The sequence below is a fragment of the Cryptomeria japonica genome, chromosome 9 (assembly GCF_030272615.1).
Source record: "Cryptomeria japonica chromosome 9, Sugi_1.0, whole genome shotgun sequence".
Lineage (NCBI taxonomy): Eukaryota > Viridiplantae > Streptophyta > Pinopsida > Cupressales > Cupressaceae > Cryptomeria > Cryptomeria japonica.
This window is the reverse complement of record NC_081413.1, coordinates 437,004,766-437,018,924: the sequence shown is the minus strand read 5'-3', so window position 1 is coordinate 437,018,924 and position 14,159 is coordinate 437,004,766.

Here is a 14,159-nt window from a genome sequence, read left to right as displayed (position 1 = left end):
ATATATGTGTGTGTGTGTGTGTGTGTGTGTGTGTGTGTGTGTGTGAGTGTGTGTGTGTGAGTGTGTGTGTGTGTACTTACACACATTTTCCTAACTAAAGTCTATATTAAGAACCAATTTTACCCTAGCCAATATTAGGGATTAATTAATTCTAAATATTGGCTATAGACAAATGGTGGGGAAATTCTTTTTCAAATTTTAAAAAGAATTCCCCCTCATTTCATTTTATTATTATTTTATTATAAACCCTATCTAAGGTTGATTTGTTCTTCTTTATACCTTAACCATATTCTTTTTTATTTATTTATTTTCAAGCTAACCCTAACCCGAAATTGGGTTAGGGTTGCTTGTTCATCTCTTCTTCTTTTTTGTGTGTGTGCAGATGATGGGGGGTCGAACCAGGGCTTCTCGCATGGGAGGCCGAAAGGTTCATGAAGGAGGCTGAAAAGACTGCATATAGGTGGAGGCGGGTTGATGTTGGAGGCAGCGGCAATGACTGTTGTGGGTGACCACCCACAGGATGACCGTGATCGTGCCTATGGGTCATGGCCCAAAGTGGCAGCCACAGGCGCCCCCGTGGGTCACAACCCACAGTGGCAGCCACGGGCGCCTTGTGGGTTGCAGCCCACAGTGGTAGCCTGAGCCGCCCTGTTGACGCACCCATAGGGAGCTCGGCTCTGGTGGGCAGGCAACCATTTATTTTTTATTTTATTTTAATTTTTTTTACAGTTTTTTTTTTGAAATCATTTAAAAGTTAATATATATATATATAGGTTTGCAGATTAATTTACATATATATATATATATATATAACTGTGTGGGCATGCATAACTTTAGTATGAACTAAAAAATTTTAATGACAAAGTATTTCATTTCCAGAATATTAATGTATCAAATATATATAAAAATATATGTGTGTGTGTGTGTGTGTGTGTTTTTATATATAAAAGCATTAAACTTAACCCACTTTTTTTATATAATATAAATATATATGTATATATATTGGAGAATATATATGTATATACTTATATATTTAAATGATTCACTCGCCATTTCCTAACTTAGAGTAGGGTATGATTAAATAGTCAGAATAGAATAAATTTGCCTTCTATCAAAACACATAGTTAACTAATCATTTAAAATAACCAGATCTAGATTTGTTTACTTTCTACTATGCATGCATTTCAGATAAGGAAAATTATGACAGTAATAGAAATTATTAACAATTGCAACTATCTTTATCTAATTTATTTTTTTATCAATAGCAGCAAGATGTAAAGCAGATTAATATTAACTCTAAAATGTCTATTTATTTGTTTTGTGTTTAACTATAAACAAAATAACTATTTCTTCTCTTTTAATAAAAACTGCACTACTAGCATTTAGATAATTTCATTTCTTTTTCTTGTAGAATAACATAAAAAGAAAAATGAAGCAACCTTAAATCTACATCTTATTTTTTTCTTTTACCCTTTTCAACATGCATTCAAATTTACTCATTTAATAAAAATAGGATGCAAATTTATTCCCATCTTTCTTAAGTAACAAAGAGATATAATGAAATAACTCCAATCCTTCTTTTATTTTATTTCTTGAAATGAAACTAACAAATAATATGTTTATTACATCACGATCCCTTTCACTAAAAATAGGGAGATTACAAAGTCAAGCCTCTCATTTCTACCAAATGAGGGCTTACCAAATACATTTACCTTTTTTTTTTTTCTGCATCTAAATACAAATTAACAATAACAGGATCAACCATAGCTTTCCATCCAATCTTTTTCCAAGCAAACCTGCAACAAAAGCTTGTAGGTTGTGACCATGGAGGCTCACCTCCCAACCTAGGCTTACAAGAAGCCACCCCCGAGCTAGGAGAACCAAGGCTAAACAGGTTACACTCAAGCATAAACACATAAGCAAGCAGAAAACACAACACAACACTCCCAACCCAAGGATGAACAAAGTCACTTAGTGACTATAATTTGTGGGGTGAAGGTGGACCAAATACCTAGAGGAGAAATATGCAAGTAGAATATCATATTGCCTTTGCTAGGCTTCCAAGAAGACTAACCACAAGTTCTATACTTGTCCCAACAATTCCTTATGTCCCCCAAGGCATACAATCTAACAAACTCCCCATATTACCCCCATTGCATAAACAAAACACTATGCAGTAAGGGTCCCATAACCCCTTGTAAATCACTCTCTTCCAAAGAGAGCCTCTACACTCATAGGCTATCAAACAAGCCTTCACCCCAAGGCCACTCTACCCTCCCAAGGGTGAGTTTGGCCTTGAAAACTCCCAAAATAAAGCTCAAAAATCACAATAACAAAAGGAAAGAACACATTGTGAAGAAATCAACATCTTCCTAACACACTAAGATATCAAGAATGAAAACAACTATAACAAGCAATATTTTCAAAAATACAACAACATACATGAGCTAGAAAAACAACCAACCTTAAATCTACCAAAAGGATGATGAATCTTGTAAAAGAGCTGCCCAAATCCACTATCTTTTCCCCTCCAGACTTAGCCAAAAATCTTCCAAAAACTTACAAAAACTACTCAAGAATCTAAGTCTCCAAAAAAATAGAGAGTGGGTGATCAAACTTTTCGCTCCCAAACTATTCCCTAAGAAGACACTCCTCACTCTTTCCAACCCTCTTGGGAAGGGTGAAGGATGTTCATAGGTTGGTCTTCCCAACACCTTACAAACTCTCTAGCCAAGGCACCTCAAAAAGGTAAAAAGGAATAGGGAAGAGAAATGTCACTCATGAGGAGGGTTGTCTAACCTAGGTAGGCTCCTCAAAAATTGAAATTCGGCCAACTTGGAAAACTCAACTTTTGGGATGACTAAAAGGGTCCCTAGGGAGTGGACACATGGCTAAATTTGGCCTTCATACATAGGTACATCATATGGACCACTAAAAATGCCCCTAACTTGACCCTAGGAGTTAGTTTAACCCTCTAGAAACTCACCCAAAGTTTACCTATGAGTCAACCCTGAGTTGACCGTTCTAATGGCTCCCTATCCAAGACTTTCTTGGGACCATACTAGGATAATTGAAAAATGCATTGATAAAACAAATTTTCTCCAAAGGGACATGTCATTTCCAACTCACTTTACAACACGTGTCAAGTGACACCACAAAAGAATTACACATCACTAAAATACACATGGCAATGCCCCTTTTTTTTTTGGAATTTATAAATTAAACAATTTCCAAATTAAACACACATCCAATCATAACATTTACAAATTAGAACACATTTACAAATGAGGTGTTGTCTCTCCAAGTAGACAACCCTTGGCTTCACAAATGCACATAGGTTTAGGCTTGATTCTCTGAATAGTTTTCATGGTCACTTGGAATAATTTTCCCGCACATCTCACTTTGCACATTAGTAATTTCCAAAAATCACATATAATATTATCATATGAAAAGAATACAATTTAGACATTGCATACAATTTCAATTATAATAATCAAGTTTCCAATTATCTAATAACATCCACATAAAATAATCTACTGAATGGCATCATCATAATCATCATAGAATTAAATTGTTTATAGAGAATGCATCCATAATTTCTAGCATCGAAACAAAGTACTGCAAATCAAAGTAAATGACATAATCATATCAATGTTATCCAAACACTGGATCATATAAAATCTATATCCATAATGCATGAAAATATAGTATCAATAGTAGGTCTAACATGAATATAACTAAAATTCTATGATGGCTCAGGGTAGGGCCTCACAAGTTGAACTATCCTACTCATGACTTGAAGTTGGTAGCCGCAGTTCATGCTTTGGTCAAGTGGCAACATTTTTTGTTAGGGCGTCAGTTTGAGCTGCATAGTGATCACCATAGCTTGCAGTATATATTTACGCAGCCAAACTTGAATGCCTAATAACATAGATGGATGGAGTTCCTCTATTAATATTATTTTGAGGTCTAGTATATACAAGGGAAATAGAATATGGTGGTGGATTCTTTGAGTCGAAGATGGAATGAAGTTGCAACATTGACCCTTGGGGTGGAATTGAGAGAACGAATCCTTGGGATTCTTCCATAGGACACATGGTATCAGGAGGTTAGAGTTGTCACTGAGAGTAGGAGGCCTTTAAAGGAAAACTATTCTAATATAATCTTGAGGAAGATGGTCTTCTTTGACATCTTGGGAAGATCTATGCACCTTCGTTGGAGGGACTTCATACTTTGATTATGATTACGGCCCATCGTGCACCTTACTCGGCACATCCTAGTGTCAAGAAGATGCATGCAGATCTGAAACAAATATATCATTAGGGTGGAATGAAATGTGACATTGCAAATTTTGTATCGAAATGTTTTGAGTGTCAATGGGTAAAGGATGAGCACTAGCATCCTTGAGGGCTTTTACAACCTAATTTGGTCCTGGATTAGAAATGGGACATCATTTCTATGGATTTCATAATAAGGTTGTCAGTTTCCTCTCATCATCATGACGCCTTCATGGTCATTGTCAACAGATTGAACAAAGTTGCTCTTTTCTCCCCTATAAGATCTTCTTTATACATCAGTAGTGGTGGCACAAGTTTTCATGGAGAATGTGGTGAAATTGCATGGAATTCCTCGATGGCTCATTTTAGATAGGGATCCCATTTTTACATCAGCGTTAGGTACCTAATTTAATTTCAGTTCTTCTTACCATCTGGAGACCGATGGTTAGATAGAACGCATGAATCAGGTTTTGGAGGACATGCTTCACATGTATGTTATGGATCAACAGTCACGTTGGGAAGACTATCTTTATATAGTGGTATTTTATTATAACAATGGATATCACAACTCCATAGGTATGTCTCCCTTCTAGGCATTGTATGGTCATCCTTGCCATACTCCTCTGAGCTGGGATCAATTAGATGATAGAGTGCAACTAAGTTCAGATATGTTGCGAGACATGGAGTAGCAGGTTGAGCGAATTCATGAGCATTTGGTAACAACATAGGATAGGGAGAATAAGTATTTCGATTCTCATAGAGTGGATCACCATTTTTCTGTTGGAGACCGAGTATTCCTAAGAGTGTGTCCGCAAAAGAGTCTGATCCATTACGGAAAGGGTTCTAAGTTGGCGCCTTGGTTTGTTGGCCCTTTTGAGATCCTTGAGAGGATAGGACCTATTTCCTACCATCTCTCCTTGTCACTGAGCCTATCTCGCATCCACGATGTCTTTCATGTTTCTGTTCTTAGACAGTATCATCCTGATGTGATGCATGTTCTTGATTGGAATGCATTGTAGTTAAAGGACGAGAAACTTTCTATGGAGCCTGTGCACATTCTTTAGTGTCTAGATTTGACCCTCAGGGGTCGCACCATCGACTAGGTAAGGGTCCTATGGGACCCAAATGATGAGACCTTGGCTACTTGGGAGGATACGATGAGGATCAGAGATCTTTACCCGTGCCTGTTTGTAGGCTTCCAAGTGTAAGCCTAGTTTTAGGGAGCAGATGTAATACCCCTCCCTTAGTCAAACTCTTTTGATACTTAGTTTGACCATGGTTGACCTATGCAGTTATTTATGTGGATGGATGATACTTTATGTTGTGATACTTCTTATCATGATACGATGCTATGAGTTTGATTTAGTAAATGTTGTTTATGCATTATATCTTTATGGATGATTAAATGTTAATTTTACTCATATGTACTAACACATGGACTAACATATTTACTTTATGTATGAGATGTATCATGTGTCTGTCTTTGTGTATGTTTTTGGTTCTGTATGGGGTGAGAAGGGAAGTTCTTCCATCACTCACTTCGGAGAGATGCAAAATGTCACGATTTCCCTTCACCGGTGTGCCTGTTATGATTGGATATATGTGTGTATGCATTTCCCGATGATGCAATATTGCATGTACAAGGCATCGACTCCACCAAGCTTCACACATTTCAGCGTGCCTATATTATCTCAATGGAAGTTGGAGGAGATAGTCATAAGGTCTATCAGTGTCATCCCTAGCCTTGCTCGATTTTAGAGCATTGTCAGTTGTCATTTGTCAGCCCTATCAGAACGCCACTTAGGCAACTTTCCAATGCTTGGTATGTGGGTTATGTTTGTTCTCTTGGTTAGTGTGGTTAAATGTTTTAATGTGTGGGTTGTTTTATTTATTTTAATTGTTATTAAGTGTTGGTTGTAATTTAGTTAATTATTATTACTTACGAGTACTTAATAATTAATGTTTATGTTTTCAATATATAAAGATATTAAAGTATTAAATTAGCACTTTACCTTTTTATTAATAAATTAATAAATTGTCTTAAATAAATAAATTAATAATAAGTGCTTTGTTTGATAAATTAAATAAAGCTTTATTTATTGGTTATTGTGTCATGTTTTATGTGGTGATAAATTAATCTATTTTAGAATTAAATAAATAGCTTTATTGTATTTTATGGAGTGGCATTTTAATGTTGAATAAATTTATTTGTTTATTAATTAAATTAGAATTTTTAAATTTAAAATCGAAGTTTTCAAAAAGGTAAGTTTTTTGGGAACTTTTGTGTGCAGCGTGTTTGGAGGAAATTTCCTTCCCGGAAAGGAATTTTGAAGAAATCCTTTATATTTTGGAAAATTTCTAGAATATGGGGTGGTTCCTCATTTTTGTATTTTTCTCTACTTCATGAGTTTCCTGGGTTTTGTTTTGGCCTTTTACTAGAAAAGGAGTGGGGTTTGAAGATTGAAAAAGGATTAGCAGAGTTTGGGAGTTTGTTGGTTGATGTGTGTTGTCAGTCTGGTTTTTTTTTGAGCTTCTTCAAGTTCTTCTAGGAGTGCGTTGAAGGTAGGGGTTTTTTTTAATTCTCTTGTGTGTTTTTTTAAGAAAGAAATCTTTTGTGAATAAATGGTTGTTGTGTGTAATGAATTTGTTTTTGGAAATCTTATGTGGAAAGAAAGATTAACTTTCATTATTGTTGTGTGCTAGTGTTTTTTGGTAATATTTTGTTGAAGGGAAGATTTTTTTTTTTTAATTTGGGAAAAACGTCTAAGAAAAATTTGTGATTGTATTTGGTTCTGTTTCATAGTCTTAATCCTTATTTCCATTGTAGAATTTTTTTGGATCATATGATCATTTTGGTTTTCGGAAATAGAATGTTTTGTGACTCTTTGATTGAGACTCTTAATTATTCATGTAAAAAATTTATACATTTATTTAATTTTTAGTTTATCTTATGTGAGTTTCCTAAGAAATTAGATGAAATGTATTTTTGATTGGATAAATTTTAAATGTTAAAAAAAAAATGTTTTAATCTGGAATGGATATTTTAATCTTACTATATTATTCATTTTAAATTGATTTTGCAAATAAATTTTATCGTTTTAAAATCAATTTTTATTAATTTATATTTTTCTTTTGAGTATTGTGGCTTGGCCACAGCCATGGAAATCCACGGTTGTGGGGAGACCACGGCTGTGGGCCTCTCCCATAGTCATTGGAACTCACAACTGTGGGGAGACCATGGGCTCTCCCACTACTGTGGGAGCCCATGACTTTAGGGGGGAAAGACCCATAGACGTGGGATATAACCCACGCACTCTGCCATATTCGCAATGTCAACACTATTTTATTCGCCTAGTCAACTAAGTTCGTAGAGTATTAAATTTTGATGCTTAACTTTTGAGAGTTGTACGGTATTATTTTCTGCTATTAATGCTTAATTTGGATTTGAGTTTTATTTATATTTGTAGATACATATTTTAACATAAGCTTGGAGATTTAAATTTGGGTTTTTCTTAATGTGTTTATTATGATAAATATAGTTTTGTTCACTAAATGAAGTTATGTTGGACAAGATGGACATTGTTGAAAATGTAAGTTGTTTAGAAGAGTATTTAATTCATTAAACAATTGATTTTGCATGCTTTGCAAATGAATGTCTTTTGGCTAAAGATTGCTTATTGGGGTAACTTATTGGGTTAATGTTTTAAAGGGAAATGTGGTGTTTTTGTTGAATTGAGTTACTAAATGAGTCTTGGCTTTCGAGTTAAACTTTTTAAGTGCTTGGCCTTGATTTTTACTTGTTATTTCCCTTCATGTGCTCTTGTGATGTGAGTTGACCATTTGTTAATTGAATTACCTCATGTTGGCTCAAACTCTTATAGAGGTTGTATGTAACCAAGTATTTAGCAATTGTTCTTGAAGTTCATGGGATCTTATTTTGGCCTTTGTTTTCTTCTTAGAGTTCTTTGGAGGTTGTGTAGTGTCATAAGGGAGAGTGGCTTCCAAGTGGGGGTCGAGGCCCAAATTGGCTGCTAGGATAACCAAGTGGAAGTTGGTTTAATAAGTGATAACCTAATAATATATTAGGGGCTTGGGTAGTTTATAACATTAATCAATATTAATTGTGCCCTGCTTATGGTTGAGTGCTCGTATAGAGTTAGGATGTAGTGGGAAGGCCTAGAATGGCATGATCAACTACCTTGTCTACATGAAAGGTAAGTTGACACCGCATGAGACTTGAATGGGGGTTGGGGGTTCGGGAGAGGCTATTAGGATAACCTAGGATTGGTGTCAAGGCCTATGGAGGCCTTCAAGGATAACCCATTTCAAGCTATGTGATGACACTCTTCCCGTATGTTCACTAGTGAGTAGTCTCGTGTTGGTAACACTTTGAGAATTCTTGTGGAAGTCATTTTTGTATCTTTGTGTCTTAGGTGGATTCCTGGTGAATTATTTTAGACCATGTACTACATTCTTTGTTGTTTTCTTTAGGGTCTTATGTTATCTGATAGCATGGAGGGATGGTTCCTTTTGGGCCATATGGTCGGGTGGTAGTGCCTTTTTCCATTGGGTATTTTAATCCAGTCTAGCTAGGATTGGCTTCATGCTTGCTTCAGCTTGCTCTCTTGGTTTTGGTTAGCTCGGTGTACCAGTTGGTGGCTTCATGTATCTTTTATTGGATCTTTTATTTATCTTCATTTGATATTATGTGGATCAGATGTAATCTATATATTTGTATGCTTTCATGGCAATGATGTAATCATGATGTAATTTATGAAGTACTTGTGATGTATATGAAATGAGACATAGATGGTAGGAGTTACATTAGTAATGGAAAACATTTATTTAATGCAATTGAATGTGCTCTTAATCAATATAGCTTTAGAAATGTTTATGCTATGCAATGTAAATGTATGATTCAATCATTTGCTTAATGGTTTACTTAGTTGATTAATTTGTTTAAGTTCATGTATGTATGATGCTATCTCTAGTTAGATTAATTAATCCACACTAGGAAACCCTTTAGGAGTTGTTGTAAAAGTCTTTTACTTGTGCATCATAGTGCAATCTTTCCTTTAAATGCAATTGTATGTTCTTTTTATGTTTTAAAAAAAAAAAATTCCATTTTTTTTTAGTTTTTTAGTTAAATCCTTTAGGGTTCCTTGGCGGGGCATTACACAAAAGATATTCTACCTAACTTATTCTTTCTAAAATAGGGATCATAGATGTAATACATGGATTTATTTCTTCAATATAAATTTATTTGAACCAAACTTCTCTTCTAATACAGGCAAAATCAAATCCATCATTTAATACTTCAATTCAATATCAAATACACTCCTAAGTATTATGAATACTATACCTAAATACAGAGAAGAAGGAGAGAGAGCATTGACAATCCATTAACATATTCCCGTAAATTATACATGGATGATTAAATTTTATAGACATATCTTATTTATTGTATAATGTAGCTACTAACAAGATACTTTGAGATATGCAAATCCAACCTTTCTTGAGGTCTCTTAATATTACAAATGCAACTAGAAGTCTTAAGTCCTTACTAAAAGATAAGTTCTACACAAGCAATCTTTCTTACATGCAGGATCACATATGTAGGACCAATCAATAGCTCTTTTTGGTATCAATCCATCATTGGTTAACTTCCTTATATTTTTTATCAAGATAGGAGAAATAAAAGGAAGAGAGAATACATCATTCTTGACTCGTATATATATTTATACATTTCATGCCAATTATTCATATACACATCATGACCTACACTAAATAATATTCATAGGTAAAATACAACCACTTCATCTTACTATTCATTAAAAAGAAATGAATCACTCCAATGTAATAAGTGTTGGTTTGATGGTGATTTTTGTATTTGATGACTTTATGTGTTGTCAATGATGACACACATATGTTTTGATTATCATGGTCATCTTTGTATACCAGTTAGGTTAAACCGGTACTACTATTAAGTCTTTGTATTGTAAACCGGTATCATATTTATAGAGTAAGTCTAACCGGTATGAAGGTGTCTAAAACGGTATATGTAGACAACTGGTATATGCAATTAAGACAAACGGTTTTGGTCAATTCCATTGTTACCAATTTTGAGATGTAGTGGAGAGAGACAAGGAGGTTAATGGAGACAATCATTCTGTGAGTTTGATGCGGTCAACACTCAACCAGTACCAGTGTTCCAACCGTTTTCCTAGATTGTGTGATGAGTTATCACCGGTCATGATGTGTTACCACCAACCAACATTTTTGCAGTGATTTGTGATGTGTTATGAAAGATTGTCCAGATTGACTAAACCTAGGAAGTTGTGTTGAGGTTCACGAGCTGACATGAAATCTAATGTCTATAAAAAGACATTGTGATGAGTTATTTTCATATGCAAGATACAAGTGATGTTATGAGTTAGAGTTGATGTGATTTATTGAAGGAGTTGCAAAGTATGTCGGTGATGCAATAATGAGTGAACAGAAAAGGATCTAAACCAGAAGAATGTGCTATTCCTAGATCATATCACCCATTGTTTTCTAATCACTACAATAGTATAAATCCCCTAATCGGGTAAGCTCTAACAAACTTCATTGTAGAAATATTCTAACAAGGTGATTCAATAACTTGGATCTAAATCCTTCACTGATGTTACCTTTAATTCAATATCAAATACACTCCTAAGTATTATGATTACTATATCTAAATACAAAGAAGAAGGAGAGAGAGCATTGACAATCCATTAACATATGTACATATATTATATATGGATGATTAAATTTTCTAGACATATCTTATTTATTGTATAATGTAGCTACTTACAACATACTTTGAGACATGCAAATCCAACCTTTCATGAGGTCTCTTAACATTACAAATGCAACTAGAAGTCTTAAGTCCTTACTGAAAGATAAGTTCTACACAAGCAATCTTTCTTACATACAGGATCACATATATAGGACCAATCAATAGTTCTTTTTGGTATACATACATTATTGGTTAACTTCTTTATATTTCATATCAAGATAGGAGAAAAATAAGGAAGAGAGAATACATCATTCTTGACTCCTATATAAATTTTTACATTTCATGCCAATTCTTCACATACACATCATGACCTACACTAAATCATATTCATAGGTAAAATACAACCACTTCATCTTACTATTCATAAAAAAGAAATGAATCACTCCAACATAAAAAGTGTTGGCTTGATGATGATTTTTATATTTGATGACTTTATGTGTTGTCATTGATGACACACATATGTTTTGATTATCATAGTCATCTTTGTATACCAGTTAGGTCAAACCAGTACTACTATTAAGTCTTAATATTATAAACCAATATCATATGTACAGAGTAAGTCTAACCAGTATGAACATGTCTAAACTGGTATATGTAGACAACTGATATATGCAGTTAAGACAATCGATTTTGGTCAATTCCACTGTTATCAGTTTTGAGATGCAATGGAGAGAGACAATGAGGTGCATGGAGACAATCAGTTTGTGAGTTTGATGCAGTCAACACTCAACCGATACCAGTGTTCCAACCGGTTTCCTAGATTGTGTGATGATTTATCACTGGTCATGATGTGCTACCACCAACTGACATTTTTGGCGGTGATTTGTGATGTGTTATGAAAGATTGTCCAGATTCACTGAACCTAGGAAGTTGTGTTGAGGTTCATGAGCCAACATGAAATCTAATTTCTATAAAAAAGACATTATGATGATTTATTTTAATATGCAAGATACAAGTGATGTTATGATTTAGAGCTGATGAAATTTGCTGAAGGAGTTGCAAAGTATGTCGGTGATGTAGTAATGAGTGAATAGAAAAGGATCTAAACAAGCAGAATGTGCTATTCCTAGATCATACCACCTATTATTTTCTAATCATTACAATAGTTTAAATTCCCTAACTAGGTAAGCTCTAACAAGGTGATTCATTAACTTGGATCTAAATCCTCCACTGAGATTACCTTAACCAGATATAGCTCCTAACAGGGCTTGGTATCTTTAACAGGATCTTCTCCTAACAGAGCATTTTTAGACCTTAATCGGCCAGTTCCCTATTTCTGTAGATAGTTAACTTGTGAGTTCTATCTCACCGTAGTTTTTCCCAGTTGGGTTTTCCACGTATAAATACTTTTGTTATGGTGAATGTTTTACTTGTTGTGAATTATTTTATAACACTTTGGATTTCATGCAAAGTCATAAGTAAACTGGTTAAATGTTTTTACCAGTCTGGGATTAAAGTTATTTTTTTTACTATCACTGATTCACCCCCCCTCTCACTGCTTTATAAGGTTATGAATTGGTATCAAAGCCTAACTTCCTTAAGGCTTAATTGCTTGGAAGGAAACCCTAAATTCATTATGGGGGATATGAGTTATAGAGAGATGGCTATAGTACTTGCTGAAACTAGGGATGAGCTAGAAACCTTGAGAGGCAGATTCAACACTTCACAAGCAAAGAGGAAACAACTGACTGAACAATTATTGGAGATCTTTGACAACAACTCTTCAGATGAGGCCAACATGTATGCACTAGTTGAAGAAGTGGAGAAATTGAATGGTGAAAAAATTAACCTAAGGAGAGAACTTGAAGCTCTTACAATCTGTATGAGTCAAGAACTTGAAGCAAGGAGGGCAACTGAAGACCTGATCAAAGAGAAAGATCATGAGATCTCTAAGATCAAGCAGAAGAATGTAGCTTTGCATGAACATTGGCATGAGGAGAAAGAAGAGAAAGATGCATTATAGTCAGATCTTGAGATGGCAATGTCTCTTAGAGAGACTCTTATCAAGCATAATGAAGATTTTACCAAAGAGCTTACTAAGGATAATGGGAAGCTTGACAAATTCAACAAGATCGCCTCTATTCTAGATGAATAGATCCAATCTTGGAGAATGAAAGGTGACACATCTAGATTAGGATTCAATACATTTGAGCAAGGTGAGTCTTCTAGAACAAAAGATACTTCATCAAAAGACAAATTGGTATCTAAAGGCATAAAATTAGGTAAGAAGAAGTTTAAACCAGTTTGTTTTAACTGTCACAAACCTGGACATACTACTAATGTGTGTAGAAGAAGATCTAATGAGAACACTTGCTATAATTGTAATACTAGATATGTGTCTAGAAGATTTGAAGGTCATTGCTACACATGCAATATGTATGGACATAGATCAATTGAATTTAAATATGGAGCAAATAACCCAGCACCTCACATGAATTAAAGACCTGTCGGTGACTAGAGAGGGACTTATGATAACTGAAGAAACATGAACTTGAAAAAACCCTATGTCAACCGGTTTAGTCCCTATGAGATGGAGAAGGTAATCAATGTGATTTGCTCAATTTGCAATAACTATGGATATGTGGCTATGAAATGCAGAAGAAGGACTGGAAGAGGTAATGCAAGACCTTGGAGAGCATTTGGGATGGCCCACTATCATTGTCATAAATCAAGACACATTGCTATGTTTTGCAGAACTAAGAAGAACCAATTGGTAAATCACTCCGAAGATCAAAAAGGAAAAAAAAGATAGTATATGTTGAAGAAACTAGAGCATAGATGAATAGAATTTGGAAGAAGAAAAGTGAGGACAAGCCATCAAAATAATCAAATCCTTCACCTAGTGTGGAGAATGCTACACTGATAAACTGAGCTTTTCAACAAGCCTAAGGGGAGCATATCGGTAAATCCATTTCCAAAACCCTTGAAGAGAGTGTGGTAAGAAAATTTTGCATTTCGAGTTGTAATATAAGAATTTTGATATTTATGTCAATCAATTTTCTAAGGATTATCAACTGGTTGATATGCCTACCAGTATAGGCAAGTTTGTTAAGTGGTAA